This window comes from Canis aureus, chromosome 14, assembly GCF_053574225.1.
Source record: "Canis aureus isolate CA01 chromosome 14, VMU_Caureus_v.1.0, whole genome shotgun sequence".
NCBI lineage: Eukaryota > Metazoa > Chordata > Mammalia > Carnivora > Canidae > Canis > Canis aureus.
In genome coordinates this window covers 7290407-7309069 of record NC_135624.1, presented here as the reverse complement: position 1 = coordinate 7309069, position 18663 = coordinate 7290407, and the positions used below count along the sequence as shown (strand labels likewise).

General features: G+C 44.4%; 1 long non-coding RNA gene across 4 annotated transcripts; it reads right to left on the bottom strand.

The window, feature by feature from the left end:
* Nucleotides 1-2127: 2127 nt before the first annotated feature.
* Nucleotides 2128-4912, bottom strand: LOC144282825 (uncharacterized). Of its 4 annotated transcripts, none has more exons than XR_013351240.1 (4): nucleotides 4470-4912; nucleotides 4191-4293; nucleotides 3106-3373; nucleotides 2128-2542 (listed from the first exon to the last, which is right to left on the bottom strand). It is a non-coding gene; the product is annotated as an uncharacterized LOC144282825 (long non-coding RNA). The 4 variants fall into 4 exon arrangements; XR_013351239.1 differs by having other exon boundaries at nucleotides 2128-2504; nucleotides 4470-4911; XR_013351241.1 differs by having other exon boundaries at nucleotides 3230-3373; nucleotides 4470-4909.
* Nucleotides 4913-18663: the final 13751 nt, after the last annotated feature.

Here is an 18663-nt window from a genome sequence, read left to right as displayed (position 1 = left end):
ATGCCTCGGTTTGGATACCTACCCCCCACACACTACCATCTGTTCCCACTTCAGCAGGGCTCCAGGGAAATGGAAGAGAACACTTGTGAGAGGGACAGACACCCTTTTCCCAGTTGGTCCTTTGAGGTAGAAATCCCCCAAACCCAACGTCTTCCAGAGGCACTGACGTCAGTGAGAAGCAGGGCTGTGGAGCTTTTCTGGTAATCTTCTCGAAGCGTCCACCTCCGGGAAGGATGCCACTGGGATGAGGCCAAGTGCCACAGCTGCTCAGCACCTGCCTGGCCTGGGGAGGCCTCCCGTGTGCCCACTCCGACCGTCACAATCCTGGGGCGTTGGGGGCAGAGGTGGCGGCTGGCCATTCCTCTCCCTGTCGCCACTGTCTGCAAGAAGCCAAATCAGCCCACCACCAACAGATTCCTAGAATCTCTTTCTTCCTGCAGGAATGGAAACAGAAGTATCTTTCCCTCCCACTCCCCAGTCCCTGGTCTGCCTTCCCCTACCCCCCATCCCTTTGACTGTTCTTTCTCCAGTCATGTCATAGGCTTTGAAAGCCACTTGAATCTTATGGAACTTGATATAAGACAGAAACTCTGACCCCTGGTTTAAGGGACACTGTTACCAGAGTCTTTCAGGCCGATGTGTCACAGAATTTTAGCTCAGACGTGAGATCTCCCCAACCAGCCCAGCGCCCCTTTAATGAGAGGTTTCTCTGTGCCAGGCACTGGGCACAGTGCCTCACAGGCATTATTTACTTCTGACAATGACTTCATGAGGGAGACACAAGGAGCTCTAGTTTACAGATGTGAAAATGGACATAAGCATTTGCTTAAGGTCACATACGGCACAGCCAGTGTTAGAGGCCAGATCTTATGACTTCAAAGCTGAGCTCTTTGCCACCATGTTACACTTCCCAAAGCATGTTCCATGAATCATTTATTCCTCTAGGTCTGCCAGGAGTGAAAGAGACCTGGAGTCAAGCATGCTAGGGAGATGCTAGCATCTCTTCTTGGAGAGTCTCAGACCATGTTGACAGATTAAAGGCTCTGAGAAGTCCTGCAGGGAGTAAATCTGTTTAACTCTCTAACCTGGTATCTCCCATACTTATTTGTGCTTGGATTCCAGCCCTGTTTTATTTTTTTTTAATTTATTTTTATTATTATTTTTAATTGGAGTTCAATTTGCCAACATATAGCATAACACCCAGTGCTTATCCCAGCAAGTGCCCCCCTCAGTGCCCATCACCAAGTCACCCCACCCCCCGCCCACCTCCCTTTCCACTACCCCTTGTTCATTTCCCAGAGTTAGGTGTCTCTCATGTTTTGTCACCCTCACTGATATTTTCACTCCTTTCTCTTTATTCCCTTTCATTAATTTTTATATTCCCCAAGTGAATGAGGCCATATAATGTTTGTCCTTCTCCGATTGACTTATTTCACTCAGCATAATACCCTCCAGTTCCATCCACCTCGAAGCAAATGGTGGGTATTTGTCGTTTCTAATGGCTGAGTAACAGTTCATTGTATACATAGACCACATCTTCTTTATCCATTCATCTTTCGATGGACACCGGGGCTCCTTCCACAGTTTGGCTATTGTGGACATTGCTGCTAGAAACATCGGGGTGCAGGTGTATCTTTGGGGTAAATCCCCAGCAGTGCAATTGCTGGGTCATAGGGCAGGTCTATTTTTAACTCTTTGAGGAACCTCCACACAGTTTTCCAGAGTGGCTGCACCAGGTCACATTCCCACCAACAGTGTAAGAGGGTTCCCTTTTCTCCACATCCTCTCCAACATTTGTGGTTTCCTGCCTTGTTAATTTTCCCCATTCTCACTGGTGTGAGGTGGGATCTCATTGTGGTTTTGATTTGTATTTCCCTGATTCCCAGCCCCGTTTTAAAAAGGACACTGTTACCATCCCAGAGAATGCTTTGGGAAATGCCACAGAAGATTACATTACCTGTCATGTTTAGATATTGCCTGGCACATACTGGAGCTCAAAAAATATTGGTTGGATAAAGTGAACATGTTTCTCCTATTTTCAATCACCCTACCCCATTCTCCACTATTTCTTTCCCTGAAAAGCCCCTCAGCCAAGGGAGATACCCAGACCTATAGATAATACACTCCTTTTTTAAAAAAAGATTTTATTTATTTATTTGAGATAGAGCAAGAAGGAGAGAGAAAGAGAAAACGTGGGGGGGGAGGGGCTAGGGAGAGGGGGAAGCAGATTCTCCACTGACCAGGAGCCCTGATGGGGCTCGATCCCAGAACCCTGGGATCATGACCTGAGCCGAAGGCAGACGCTTAGCCGACTGAGCCCGCAGGCGCCCCAGATAACCCACTCCTGGTGTCACTCCTGGGTGGCTCTTTGGGCTGTGCCTGCCACACGGGAAGGAAATGCCATTGGGGCAGTTCCTGAGGCTTCCCCTCCGTCAGCCCCTCGGAGGTCTCTGTTCCGAGGACCAAGGGGAAGGTGGGAGACAATTCCGCTGTGGCCGCAGGACCTTGGGTGTGAGAGACGGTGTGTAACCTCTGCCGGGCCCTAGATGCGGGGACAGCTCAGACCTTGAGGCGTCCTCCCCGCCCCCCCAGCACTCACACCTGCACTTCCACCTCCCTTCGCTCTCCCGCTCTGCCTCCCGCCGGGCTGGCTGCCGCCCCCCCGCCCCCCCAGCCCCTCCCATCCCCCCCATCCCCCCCATCCCCCAGCCCCTTCCATCCCCCCCTCCCCCCCCCCGCCGCAGTCCGAGGCCCTCCCTGGGCCCGAGGACGCCGCAGGGCTGCCCCCGCTGCCTGCCTGCCTGCCTGCCTGCGGGGGACCCGCCCCCGGGAGCCCCGCCCTCCCGCCCCTCCCAGGCAGCCGGCCCCGCGTCCCCCGCGTCCCCCGCGTCCCCCGCGTCCCCGTGGCGCGCCCCGTGAGCCCCTCCTCCCCTCTCCCGACCCGACCTGGGCGGAGGCGCCGCCGCCCGCGCCCCCCGCCCGCGCAGCCGAGCCCGGTGGCCGCCGCGTCCCGACCAGGCCTGCCGCCTGGCTCCTTGTCCACTGCGGGAAAACAAAACGGAGGCCACTGGGAACACACGATCCCCATCACATCCTGCTCCCTACCGATTCTGCTAGCACCATCCCTGCTGCTTTCCTGTTCATTTTAGAAGCGGGCCAAAATCCAGGTCAGACTCCCCCAGCCTAAGAAGTCAGGTCTCCAAGGTTCAAATCCCACTGTGTCACTCACTGGCTGTGTGATCTTGAGTAGGTCTCTTAATCTCCTCAGTGCCTCAGCTTCCTCGTCTGTGAAATGGGATAATACTTGCCTCTGCTTCATGGAGTTGATGGAAGGATCCAACGAGATAAACCCCACAGATGGTTGGGTACAGTCCTGGCCGGTTGCAAACGCTAATGAAGTATAGCTCCTGTTTCCTTCTCCTCCCACCGCCGCCCCCTCCAGACCTTGTTCCATCATCATGATCCTCTCCCTGCTTCTTGCTCATTGCTCTTGGCCCATAAAAATGCATAGTCCCTCCATCTTAGAAACCTCTTCTTGATGCTGTGTTCCAGATTTCTCTTTCTTCTCTTCCACACTTCTCAGAAGCTTTCTTTATTGGTTCACTCACTTCCCTATCTCCCTTTGCCCCTCGGTCTGTCCTGCTGGGGCATCTGCCCTACTACCATGGTTCTGACATCTGGCACCATCACCAAGGACCTAGCTGAGACCAGTGGGCACCGCTCAGTCCCTGAATTCTGCTTACTGCACTTGACTTTGTTGATCCTTTCTTTTCTTGTGCAAGGCTTGGCTTTAGTGCCTCCTGAGCGCTCACTTGCTTCTCCTGATACTTCCTCTATCTTCCCTCCTCCATCCACCTCAGTCTCCTCATCCTCTGCCAGCCCCAGGATGCTATTGGTGCCCTGAGTTTGTCCCTAGTTTATGAGTCTCCCCTGCCCTTTCATGCTCCTTTCAAGTGATCTTAGCAGCTCCACTTCTCCTTGATGATTGATACCTGTTATGCTGAACTGTGTGCCCCCCAAATTCATATGTCGAAGCCCAACCTCCAGAGTGACTGTATACGGAGATGGGGCCACTAGGAGGTAATGGGTGAATAAGGCTATGCATGCTGGGCCCTAATCTGATAGGACTGATGTCCTTATAAGAAGAGGGAGAGTCACCAGAGATCTCTGTCTTCTTTCTGGGCTCATACCAAGTAAAGGTCATGTGAAGACACAGCAAGAAGGTTCCATCTGCAAGTCAGGAAGAGAGTTCTCACCACAAACCACCTCTGCTGCCACCTTGATCTTGGACTTCTAGCACAATGAAACATGAGAAAACAAATTTTGTTTGTTTAAGCCACCCAGACTGTGGCATCTTGTTACAGCAGCCGAAGATTATATAATATCTAAGTGTATCAGTTAGCTTTTCCTGTCTAACGAGCAATTCCAAAATTTAGTGGCTGAAAATAACAATGACTTATTTAGCTTACCTTTCTGCAGCTCAGCAGTTTGATCTGGGTTCAGCTAGGTGGTTCTTCAGGTGCTGGCCAGGTCCGTTCATGGGTCTGTGGCAGCTGCTGGCTTGGTCAGGGTGGCTTCCTCCAGGGTGGCTCATCCCAGCTCCACATATTCCCTCATCCTCCAGCATGTGGGGCTGAGCTTGTTTTTATGGCAATGCAGCAAGGTGCCAAGAAAGCAAGCAGAGTAGAGGTCTGGAAGGGAAAGCTCAAACTGGAGGCAGAGTTCTGGATCTTTCCATTCACAACAGGTACCTTGGTAGTTGACTTCTCAATATCAAGAAATGTTGGACAATGAACTAGGACTACAGTATAATGATTAAATAAGTAAATTCTGGGAAAGCACATAACATTTTAAAATGTGGTTGACAGGACTTGATAGATGTAGTATGAGGAAGGATGAGGAAAAAAGGGCTCCTCCTCCTGGGCAGATGGTTTGGTGGACTGGAGGGAGAGTGGAAATAATTTGCTGAGCTCTTTTTTTTTTTTTTTTTTTTTAAAGATTTCATTTATTTATTTGATAGAGAGAGCATGAGAGAATGAGCGGGCACAAATGGGAGGCAGGGACGGACAGAGGGAGAGGGAGAAGCAGACTTCCCCACTGAGCAAGGAGCCCAACACATGGGGCTTGATTCCAGGGCCCCAGGAATCAAGACCTCAGCCAAAGGCAGATGCCTAACTGACTGAGCCACCCAGGTGCCTCTTGCTGAGCACTTATATGCTGGATACTGTGCTAAGCACTTTGCACCCAGAGAACACTGAGATGCTTGAGAAAATGTCTCTGAGCCAGACTTGCTGCATTTGAAGGCCAATTCTGTTACTGACCCAGAGAAAGTTCCTTAACCTTTCTGTGCCTCAGGCTCCTTATCTGTAAAGGAGGCACAATAATGACACTTACCCAGGTGCCTGGCTGGCTCAGTTGGTAGAGCATCTGACTCTTGATCTTGGGGTCGTGACTTTAAGCCCCATGTGGACCTGGAGCTTTAAAAATGATAATAATAATAATAATAATAATAATAATAATAATAATAATAATAAAATAATGGCACTTACCTCATTCAGCTCCTTGTGCTGATTAAATGAAATAATACATGGGAGCTACACAGAAGTGCCCAGTTCATGTGGTGTCATATAAATATCTGCCATTGGCATTACTGTCTCATTGAATCCTCACAACCAACCTATGAAGTAGATGCCTTTATCTCCATTTTACAAGTAAAGAAACTGAGGCCTGGAAAGGTTAAATAATGGCCTTAGCACGCATGGCTAGGATGTGGTGTTGGACCCAGGCAGCCATAACTCTAGAACCTATGCTCTTAACCACCTCTTCCTCTGTAGTCCCCCGTTTACCATTCATCAACAGGAAGAGAACATGTCTGAGGTTGAAGATGATGAGTTTGGTTCTAGATGTTGATGTGGAATTGCCTCTAGGGCATCCAGGTAGAGACTTCGGTCAGCAGTTTGGTTTGTACATGGAGTATAGGAATCAAGACACTAGACAGATGGGGATTGAGTCATGGATGATAAGGTCGCACAGGGAGATGGTGTAGCATGGCAACAGAGGAGGGCCTGGGACACATTTAAAGAGCAGATAGATGAAAAGGGGTCTGAAGACAGGCAGCCAGAGGAGAGAGAGAGAGAGAGAGAGAGAGGTTTTAGAGGGAGGGAGACTGTATGTCTGAGTTTGCCTGGGAGAGTCTTGGTATATGACAGTTAGCCTGGCATAATAATTCATTAGTGCCCTTTGGTCACTTTAAACAGTGGCCCAGTTTGGAAGACAAATGATATATTCACTCTCCTTAGAGGGTCAAGGAAGTGAAAGCATCAGGGAGGAGGAAATGCAGGTGTAAAATACCACAGAAAGAACAAGGAAGCTATGTTTGCAAAGTGGTACACTGGAGTAGGATCTGGCAAACTGATGACCTTGAGCGAGGTTTCTGAGAAAAGAGGTGGTAAAGGGATTCATGTTGATGTCTGAAGAGATAAGTAGAGATAACAGACATGCATAAGTCACTGTTTTTGAAACCAGGGAGGCAGAGGTAACAGACAAGACTCTGTCCTGGTGGAATGTATCGTGTATGTGTGTGGTTTAGGAAGAATAAAGCAGAGTGACATGACAGAATCACTGGAAGCTACTTGAGGCACATAGCAAGGGGTAGGGAGGGAGATGGAAGCCCCTCAGAAGCTGTAACACTTGACCTGAGAGTTCTGTGAAAAGAGCAAGCCTGCCTGTGAAGTAGAGGGATGGAAACTTCCAGAGAGGCAAGAGTTCATGCAAAGGTCCTGAGGTGGGAGTTTGCAAAGCAGAAAGAAGGCCAATGAGGGTGGCAGTGGACACCAGAGAGGAGAAGGTGGATTCCAAAGCTAATTGGAGTGAACTGACAATGCTTGGTGACAGACTGGATATGAGAGGGAAAGCAGAGGATGGTCTAGGATGGCTTCCTATGTCAACTTTGGAAACATGGGTACCACTCCTCCCCACTCTCAGACAGAGCCAGCAGAAGAAATTGTTTTTGTTTTGTTTTTAAAGATTTTATCCATTCATGAGAGACACACAGAGAGAGGCAGAGACACAGGCAGAGGGAGAAGCAGGCTCCCTGTGGGGAGTCTGATATAGAACTTGATCCCAGGACCTCGGGATCATGACCTGAGCCAAAGGCAGACAGATGCTCAACCACTGAGCCACCCAGGTGCCAAAGAAACTGGTTTTGATGGAACACAATGAATTATGTAGCAAGTTGAATAGTGGGTTATCCACTTGGACATATCCTTTGTCCAATCATAATCTGTGAACCTCTGAATGTAACCTTATTTAGAAGAAGGGTTTTTGTAGATGTAATTAAGGATCTTGAGATAAGATTATCCTAGATTCAGAATGGGCCTTAGATCCAGTGACAGGTGTTCTTATAAGAAAAAGTCAGAGGGAGAACTAACACACCAAGAGGAGAGGGCCATGTGAAGATGGAGGCCAGAGACTGGATTCCTTGCACCCATAAGCCAAGGAATGTCTGGGGCTACCAGAAGCTGGAAGAGGCAAGGAAGGATCCTCCCCTAGAGCCTTCAGAATGAGCATGGCCTTGCTGAGACCTTGACTTCAGACTTCAGGCCTCTGCAGCTGTGAGAGACTCCACTCTGGTTGTTTAAAGTCACCAAGTATGTGCTAATCTGTATGGCAGCCACAGAATACTAATACAGACTACTCCATGTGGAGTGTGGGCAGCTAGACAGAGGTGTTGGCTGGGCAAGTGGGTGCATGGAGCACCTCTCAGGAGAGTGTCCAGGGCTGGAGATAAAGCTTTCAAAGCTGGTTGAATAGATGGCAGTTTAAATCAGTGTTATTATTATTATTTAAGTAGGCTTCAGGCCCAGTTGGAGCCCAACACGGGGCTTAAACTCATGACCCTGAGGTCAGGACCTGAGCTGAGATCAAGACTGACTGAGCCCCCCAAGTGTCCTAAACCAGTGTTATTTTTGGGAGGAAGCTGGAACATGACTCCAGAAGCTCTTTCTCAGAAGCACAAAACAAAAATCTTCCCAGATTCTTAAAAAACAGACTTCACTCATTGATATAACCAAACACCCACACTATAATATATATCAATTAAATGTAATGTTCATATCAAAGAATATGTTGATACGCTTTTTAACCTCTCCCAATGAATTAAAGAATATTTTTGTCAGATTACTTTAAGTCAGGATTGCTTGCACATCCTTGAACTTCTTCTGGGTCTGATGTTAGGCTAGCCCATTTTATATCAGACACTGCTGAGAAACATGAGAAGGGTCTGTATGTTAGAGAAGCACCAGAAACAGTAGTTACTAGTTTATGAAATTGCATAGATTCCTCCCAATGCCCCTGAGTGGGCAGAGGAAGTGCTCCTGTAGCACACCCTGCGTGTGTAGCTCCTCTTCATCACTTGTCCCAAACTGCAACACTCACAGATGTTACAGAAGGGACATGCCACTCTTAGCACCTGGTGTGTCTCTAGTTTGCAGAGCCTGAGTCAAGAGTACAAATGGAGGCCCACATCATGCATATGTAAGAATCTGCCAACTATTAAACCCATGAACAATTAATTAGAGTATAGTTTGTCTATCTAACCTGACAAATAACTTTCTAATGCCCTGGAAGTCCAGGATCAAATTCAGAACTGTCAGGCTGTTTGAAGTTTGCACTGGATTGTGGAGCACTCTCAGGGCTCCCTCCCGGCCCCTTCCCTTCCCACCACCTGTTCAGCAGCACACCTGGAGGTTGTCTCTCAGGATACAGGCTGACAACAGAGCACAGGGCCAATCTTCAGCCACATGCACCTACAATCCACGCCCCAGGCCACCCTCAGGCCTGAGCACCACAGTGGCTCCAGAAGACTGGCTTAGGAAAGAGGCCCTGCATAGGCCCTAGAGTTGGTTTGGGTCACCTGGGGCAGGAAATTCTGGGATCTACCAAAGGGCATGGACTATGGACAGGTTTGGTCCCTTGGCCCTGTGGATTCATTGGCCAGTGAGAAGCAGCCCAGAGAACAGGACCTAAGGTGGGGGTTGTGGTCACCCTAACAAAAGAGTCCGAGAAGTAGACCAAGACCTGGCCATGCTCATGTGTGGACTTTCTTACGTACTTTTTAGTTTCAAGAGAATGCCAGGTTACGAAATGAAATACCACAGATATTTTGAGCCCTGATTAATAAACAGCATTATCATGCCAATATTTCATTGAGTCTTAGAAATCAAAGGACAAATCCCTAAAAAGTTTTAAATATAGTAAAATAAGACATTAATGAAGCAGCATCTTAGGTGGCAGTGCTTTACAAAAGGTTTTTTCACTTCTTTCTTTCTTCCTACCTCCCTCTTCTCCTTCTAATCGCTCTCCTTCTTTCCAAAGCAGGAAGAGCCAGAGTAAAAACGATAGGCTTTGATGGAGTCAACTAAGGAAAGTTCAGCTCAAGTACAAAACAAGAGGGCAGCAGCAGAATTCCAGGAAATGTCAGTATCTAGTAATCAAGCCGCAGAAGAGCTTCTACCAAGGAGTTTTGGAGTGGGGTGGGAGGGAGTGGAGAGACGAGGCCTCCATAGTCTGGGGAGGAAAGAGTTCCTCAGGAGGGTGTTGTTCAGAAGAGCAAATGCCTCAAGGGGCTGCCATCTTCCTGAGACCAACTGAAGCAAGCCTGGCCCATGTGTCTTCTGGCCCAATCCCTTAGCCTCTCTGGAGAGCACTAGCTCTTCCTCATCCCCATCTGCGCCTGCTCCAGTCACACCCTATCTTTTCTTACCCTACATACCCTTGTTTCATCAAGACTGTCCACACCTTTGGCTTCCCAACCTCCATCTCCAGCCTTGGTCTCTTCCTGGAACCTCTGCCAGAACAATGGATCCTGGGCTGAAGGTGCTGCTAAATCGCTTAGCCACCCCGGGCTGCCCCTCATTTTATATCTTCATTACATCCTCTACCCCACCAAACTGTGAGGCTGGTAGGGAAAGTTTACACAGCATTATAAACCAAATCTAAGTGCCCCCAAATTTATAGAACATAGTAATACTTCCTCATAGAAGTTCATTTATAAGTTAAATTTAATGAAGCAATCAGGGAAGATTTTGTTTAAGAATTCTCCAATCTTTGTTAATCTGCTTTTTAAAAAAATCCCCAGTAGGGCAGCCCAGGTGGCTCAGCGGGCAGCGGTGGCTCAGCCTGGGCCTGCAGCCCAGGGCCTGACCCTGGAGACCTGGGATCGAGTCCCATGTCAGGCTCCCTGCATGGAGCCTGCTTCTCCCTCTGCCTGTGTCTCTGCCTCTCTCTCTCTCTCTGTCTCTCATGAATAAATAAATAAAATCTTAAAAATAAAAATTAAAAAATCCCCAGTCTTTCAGGTCAGCCCCTCTGGTTGGATCCAGGTTTTAAAAGGGCACCTTATTATCTCCCACTCTGGATGAAATACGAGCCTACATATCTGTATTACATATTTTCACTTCATTATAGGAGATATGCTCTTAGATGTTCTGCAAATATCTGGAAATCTGGAATTTAACATTTTTAAAACTGAGCCCCTTCCCCAATGTTTGTGGGCTTGCTCCCTCATCTCTAAACTTCATTCAAATACTACCTTCTCAAGAAAGCCTTCCTCAGTCATTCTGTTTAAATCTGCAGCTGTCTCCTCCCCGTCATGTCATATAACCTCTTTCCTGCTTAATTTTTCTCTGTAGCACATATCACTGCCTGACATGTTACATATTTTATTAATATTCTGTTAATTACGTATCTGCCCACAATAAAAGATAAGTTCCACGAGGGTAGGATTTGTTTCTTGCTGCATCTCAGTGCCTTGAGCAGTATCTGGCACAGAGTAGGTCTTTATTTATTGAATGACTAATGAGTGGCTTATTGGATACCTACCCTTGGCTCCCACCTCAAACTCACCCTTTCTAGAAACAAATTCTGACACTTTTTTTGAAAAAACCAATACCCAGGTTAAAAACAGTGGCATCATTTTTCTTTCCTATTTCTTCAGTCTTTACCAAATTCCCAGCTCTTGGCCGTTCTTGTGTTATGTCTCTCACTGATGCTCTACCCTTAATAGATGCTCGATAGAATGCTGTACCAAGCTTACTTCTGGCAATTGAGATGGAGGGAAGAGAGGAAGATTTATTTTTTTCCTCCTTACCCTCTAAAGTACTTAGTATTTGGGCAGTCCGGGTGGCTCAGCAGTTTAGTGCCTGCCTTCGGCCCAGGGTGTGATCCTGGGGTCCCGGAATCGAGTCCCACATTGGCCTCCCTGCATGGAGCCTGCTTCTCCCACTGCCTATGTCTCTACCTCTCTCTCTCTCTGTGTCTCTCATGAATAAATAAATAAAAATAAAAAAATAAACTTAGTATTTTAAAAACAAATAGAGTTGTAGTAGACAGTGTTGTTTCCCATCACCCATATCTACCCCCACTTCCTTACTTCAGGTGTCCATCAGCCTCCACATGGCCACTTCACATTCAGGAGACACTGACTCCAACTGTTCAACTTGGCTGACAGAGAGAGGATGGGTCCTGATTAGTTTAAGTCTTTATCTGCTTGTATATCATCACCCCCTGCACTGGAAGCATAAGACTGAAGTTGACCCACTTAAATGTCTTCTCTATCCTCATCGATGTGGACAAGACAATGCCAACTGACTCTGGCAGTCATTATGTGACCACAAAGGGAACCAGCCAAGGACAAGGCTGTCACTGAGCGCAGCAGACCTGAGAGAGAAGAAGTTTGGGTCTCTGATGCTCAGGATCCCATCCTCTGCACTGCTGGTCCATTCATTCCCTTATTCTACAAATACTGACTATCTGCTATGTATCAAGCAGTGTTTTACTTGCTGGGGATATAGCTGTAAATCTAAACAGAAAAAAAATCCCTACCTCATAGAGCTTCCATTTGTGGGAGGAGGGGAGAAAGTACTGACAGATCGTAAAAATAACTATAATACACTAGTAAATAATACATTAGAAAGTTATAAGGGCTATGTAAAAAAAACCCAAAAAACCCTGAAAACAAAACAGCAATTTGCTAGAATGGATTCTCAAGCACTGAACTCCTGTATGTATTGTGTGCTTTTCATAATAATCAATAATCAATCAAGTAATCAGTAATCAATCAAGATACCCTTTTTGGAAGATGACAGTCTTGTAGTTTGCAATGTGTAAAGAAAACATCATTGTGCACTGGGGTTGGGATTCTGATGTGATTTTTTTCTAATCCAATTGAAACCATTGTGCATCAGTGATTGAAGACAGCTGGAAATTATGAAGGACATGGGAACCTTCTTGGGCATTGGGATTTTAAAAGGCATTTGTCTTTGGGCAAGGCTAATCACCACGTGAATAAATCTCAGAACTGCCTATTTGTGTTGCAAAGATCAGATGCAAACAAGATAAATGACAACAAAACAATAAAATATACATGTGCAGATGTGGTGGGGATTATTTGAAATCTGGATTACTAATAGACTGGCGTTAAAAATGAATTGATGCCATCATGTATCCCATATTTTATTTTATTTTATTTAAAGATTTTATTTATTCATGACAGACACAGAGAGAGATAGAGGGAAAGGCAGAGACACAGGCAGAGGGAGAAGCAGGCTCCATGCAGGGAGCCTGACATGGGACTCGATCCTGGGTCTTCAGGATCACACCCTGGGCTGAAGGCGGCGCTAAACCGCTGATCCACCAGGGCTTCCTATCCCATATTTTAGAGATATTCCTAACTTCTGGCATAAATTTATCCAACATCAAGCAACATTTTGAAATGTACATAGAATACCATATAAAAACTATCAAAATAGCTTAATGTTATTACTATAACACAGTGTATCAGGAGATAAAATTGTAAGCTCTGTGGAAGCCAAATGTGTAGGATTGTATTTAATCGCAAAGCCTAGAACTGCTAAGTTTATTGACAAATTGTCAGTCCTGACACACACACACACACACACACACACACGTGGAGAACAATGATCAAAGTTGATCAGAGTAAACATAAGGATTGACAAGATATCCCTGTCCAGCATAACTATTGAAATGGCAGCTGATATAAGAGAGCAATTTTTATCACCACAACAAAGTGAAAGGAGTCACTGCAAACCAGCAAACCCAGTGATATTCTGAATCCTAGTGTTCTTTTAGGGTTGTCAGTATGGCAAACTATGAACTGAGTAAAGAAGCCCAGGAAAATATTTTTATGCTGCCAACCGTGGCTATCTTGTATGGACAACTCACTGATCCCTCGTGGTATGGACTGGAAGTGAGAATTTAGGATAGGCAAGGTGGCTGAAGCTCTGGTCAGCTGCAGAAGACTGTCTCCACCTTTATGCTGTGGCACCAGAGCTCTAGCTCCTCAGTGTCCTTATATACAAAGAAACAGTTGCCTTCCAAAATATGTATGAAGATTTAAGACAGGTACTTAATGAAGCTGATAAAATTGTCAAACATGTCCCAAACAGGCAGTTAAATAAATCCCTGGCCTTTTCTCTTGGCTATATGAAGAGACGGGTAATGATTACAAAGCACCCTTTCAAATGAAAGCTCATTGTCTTTGGATGAGAAAAGTTTTCATTCTTTCAAGTTATAAAAAGAACTTTTTCATTGAAAACTTTCCCTTGGTAAGATATTGTGCCTGGCTGGGTCTGGCTTTACGAGTGAATCTATGTGCTCATGTCAACTCCTGTCCACGCTGTTACTAGGCAGGCATATGTATGAGTGGTCCACTATTGAGACCAAAGAGTCACGGTGCTGGAAACCTGGCCCCATCTGGCAGAGGCTCTGGTCTGAGGAGTTGAGATTTTTGCCATTGCCTGAAAGATTTGGTTATTAACCCACTTGAAAATAGGAAGAGACACCTAAACGACTTAATAAAAAGCCTCTAATGAGTCAAGCTGGAAGTGGTCTGATAAAGAAACTTGTAAGGCACCGCTTTAGGATATCACCTAATAACTTTGGACCTTTTTAAGAAGAGCAGATTCTAGAGATATGTTCAGATGGTTTCTTGAAACCACTTTTTTTTTGTTGTTGTTCATTTAGGTGTTTTTTTTTTTTTTCAGTTTTTTTTGTCATTTACATTGTTTTGTTCTGCTTACATCATTTTAAGTGGAATTATTTCTCAGCATCTGATCCAGTCAGAGAAGGCCATTAATCAGAATAGTAGTCAACATTTACTAGCATTTTCATTGTGTAAGGCGCTGTGGAAGTGCACATACTCATTTAATCCTATGACACTGGGAGGCAGGTATTATCCCATAAATAAGCGACTGTTACTATCTCCGTTTTATAGATGATGAAACAGGCCCAAAAGGTTAAGCATCTTGCCCTAGGTTGTGCAGGTAGAGAAGCCATAATTAAATGCCAGACAGTTCTGGCTTTCAAGAGCAAACTTTTAACCATTATGTTATATATTTTAAATATATAAATATGTGTGTACGTATATATTAAAATAAGTGACACTTTGTTGCTGCTGCAACAAATGACCACAAGCCTATTGGCTCAGAACCACATGATTATATTATCTTAGCATTATGGAGGTCAGAAGTCTGAAGTGGGTCTCACTGGACTAAAATCAAGGGGTACTCAGGGCTGCATTCTTTCTGGAGGCTCTAGGGAGAATCTGTGTACTTGCTTTTTTCATCTTCTAGAAGTTACCTGCGTTTCTTGGCTTTTAGCTCCCTTCCTCCCCCTTCATTTTTTTTAAGGTTTTATTCATTTATTTGACAGAGAGAGAGTGTACAAGTAGGGGGAGCAGCAGGCAGAGGGAGAAGGAGAAGCAGGTTCCTTGCTGAGCAGAGAGCCTGATGCCAGGTTCACAAGGTTCGATCCCAGGACCTTGGGATCATGACCTAAGCCAAAAGCAGATGCTTAACCAACTGAGCCACCCAGGCACCCCTTCTAACTCCCTTTTTAAAGGCAGAAGCATTAAAACCTTCAGTTCTCTCTCTGACTCTGACAACTGTTCTCCTGTCTCCCTCTTTTGCTCTAAGGACGCTTGTGATTATATCTGGATAATCCAGGATAATCTCTTTATTTTAAGGTCATTGATTAGCAACCCAAATTCCATCTACAACCCTAATTACTCCTTGCCACATAACAAAATATATTCACAGTTTCCAGGGATATCGGACATGGACGTTTTAGCAAGGTCATCATTCGGCCTACCACAATTTTTTAGTTCAAAATTCAAAACTTAAAAAGGTGTGCAGTAGAAAAAATCTCCCTTATATGTCTGCACCCTGGTCACATAGCTCCCTCCCCTAGAAGCAACTGATGTTATTCTGTGTCTTAGATTTATTTTATGCAGATAAAGGCAAATAATATATTTGTTTCTTTTTAAATTTTTTACCTTCACCATAAACACTGTCCTACATATTGCTTTTTTTTTTCATTTAACAAATATGTCCTGGAGATTATTGAGGTTGATATATAAAGATCTGTGTCATTCTTTCTGAGTCTGCATAGTCTTCGATTACATGGTTGTATATCATGTTGTACTGACTTTCACTTATCCCACAGGACATTTTGGGGGTCTCCAATGTTTTAATTGTTTTTGATTTTTTGTGATATAAACAATGCTGTAACAGCTTTGTACCATTATCTGGCAAGTATAGAGTGTGTCTATGGGATTAACCCATAGAAGGAGAATGACAAGGTCAAGGAGTATGTGCATTTACCATTTAAATAGTTAGTGCTAAACTGCCTTCTTTTACCCTCTCCAAGTAGGAATTAAAAAATAAAAATAAAAAAATAAAGAACTTATGTTTATCTAACAAATGTAATATATATCTCTTGATGTCTAGGTATGTGTTTTAAAATTAAAATTTTCAGTAGTTGTGTTATTTGCTTTTTTTTTTTTTTTTTTTTGAGTAGACTTCATGACTGGTATGGAGCCCAATGCAGGGCTTGAACTCACAACCCTGAGAGCAAGACCTGAGCTGAGATCAAGAGTTGACTCTTAACCTACTGAGCTACCCAGGTGCCCTGTGTTATTTGCTTTTCATTATTTTCCTTTAGTCCTTTTAACATTTCAAGTTTAACAAGCTATTTTATCTTTATTGTAATTTTTAAATTTCCTTCTTTATGGTGAGTGATTTTGGCTTTCTGTTTATAAAGTACTATAAGCTTCTATTTAAATATATTTCTTTATATTAGAAGGGTGAGATGATTTAAAGTATGACAATACTAATACAGATGTTATCCTGATATGGCCTAAAAATTACGAGGGAGGTTTGTGGTAGGCAAAAATTACAAGGGAGGTATCGTAATGGCCACTCCCTCCCACCAAATCATTATCACCTGTTTAGTTTTTAGTGATTTTTTTTTTCTGCAAGACAGTGTCATAGTCAACAGCAAGATCCTTAATAGAAAGAGTGGGAAGAGTGGCAGAGCAATCTTTGTGATGTTCTCAAATGTTTTAGCTCATATCTCATGGATAGAAGCCAGAAACTCAGGCACCCAACAGAGAAAAAGTCAAAATCAAATGGATAAATTGAAATAATTAAAACCAGAAAGTCCTAGAACATTAAGCTTCCTGCTACTAGTAAGGCGACAGCTTTTAGGGAAGTCAAGCCTTAATTCATGTGCTATAAACACGCTCATCTTTTTCATCCTGTGCTATGAACACTCAGGCTGTCTTACTTACCCACTTTGTAGATCGCGGGTGGCAAACTTTAATCAGGGCTCTCTCCAAGGGCCTACCCTTCTTGTGACTGAGTGTATCATATTCCTTAGTTGAGAAACGAAGGGATGCGAGCTCTGTTTAATATTTGCTACACCAACATTCCCCAAGGGTGATCTACAGAAAGTAGTTTTGGAGGACTTCAATGAGTATTACTGGGAAAGGGAATTCTATGATTAGATGTTTGGAAACTTTGAGTTAAAAGCTTCCTTTACCGCTGGCTGGCTCAGGGCATTTATTATGCTCTCTAGCAAGGACCATGAACTCAGATTTTCTCAAAGGACCACCAGGTGTTCAATGATACTAGCTTAGACAAAACATAATTAGGAAAGTGAAAGCTTACCTGAATCAGATAATGTATGTCTAAAGCTGAATTTGGGATGATTGGGGTTATCTGCTTTTTTGTATTATCCACATGATGATAATTTCCAGTGACCAAGTGCTTGCTTTGTGCCAGCTACCATACGAGCATCTCAAAGAATCTTATAACAACCCTGCAAAGGTCTTCTTTAATTTCTACTTAAAAGAATAAGTTAAGGATTAGAAAGACTAACTTGGTTCATTCATTTAACAAATTTTTATTATGAAGTCCCTGCTAAATACTGGGCTTGACTCATTGGTTCCACAGTTTTGATGACCTGCAGATTGGGTGCTATAATCAGGAGTGGACATTGCTGGCAGAAAGGCAAACAAACGTAACAGAGCTCTCCAAATATGCTTGGGAGGTACTGTGACATGGTGGCTTGGAGCAGGGGCTCTAGTTTCTAAATATGTTAGAATCTCAGCTTTACCATCTGAAAAATAGATCTAGAAAGAATACTCTTCATCAGAAGGAGGTTGTAGAGATCAAGTAAAATCATACACGGAATATATCTTGCATGGAGCCATTACATGGAAGTGCTCAATAAATGTCAGCTTCACCTGTGGGTCAAGGTGTGAGAAACTCAAGTGTTCAGACTTTCTGTGAATACACTCATTATCTTATCTATCCAAAATCACCAAATGAGGGAGGAAGGAAGCAGAAAAGGAAGGATAGGAAATAAAAAATATTGATTTTCTGGTTGAATTGATTTGCGGTTGGTATTGGTGTTCTGGAATTGGCTTCCATATAAAGAAAAACTCCCCAAAGAGAGATCTCAGCTCACCAGGAACAGAGAGCAGAGGAGGTTAGTGTAGCTCTCCTGAGTGGAAACATTTCTGAATAAGAGTGTAGAGCATTTAGAATGGCGCATAGACTGATAAAACAAAAGAAATCTGATGCTTGAACTGAAAATCACAACTAATGGGAACTGAACTGATCTCTTTGTTTTTTTTTTTTTAGATGTTATTTATTTATTCATGAGAGACAGAGAGAGAGAGAGAGAGAGAGAGAGAGGCAGAGACACAGGCAGAGGGAGAAGCAGGCTCCATGCAGGGAGCCCAACGTGGGACTTGATCCTGGGACCTCAGGATCACGCCCTGGGCCGAAGGCAGATGCTCAACCGCTGAACCACCCAGGGATCCCTGAACTGATCTTTTTCAAAGACTCTGGTAAGTCCGGTTGAGTGGGCAGTTCCTAATTAAAGAACATACCTGGACATGATGGGGACTTTGTGATATATGGATCAGGCCAACATCCCCTAAAGTCCCTGACCAATCTGAATTCCATTAAGGTTGAGTCTACCATGCATTATGTGCCTCTGGAGATCGCATAATAGGAAGATCCCAGAACTGCTTATGAAGAATTATTGCAAAAAAAGTAAAAATAAAAATTTGAACCTGACTCCAATCAAGTCTCTAGACTTGATTTGATAGGAAACCCAAGGGAAACAGATGATGTTAAATGACACCGTAAAGATGCAATTGGCTAATCCAGAGCCAGGGAAACTATAGGACAAATGAACAAATAAATTTTGTTCAAATAAATGGTTTTTCAACAAATAAATGGCATAAAAAGGGGGTGGGGTGTGGAGGGAATTGTTAGAGATTTGAATGAATTT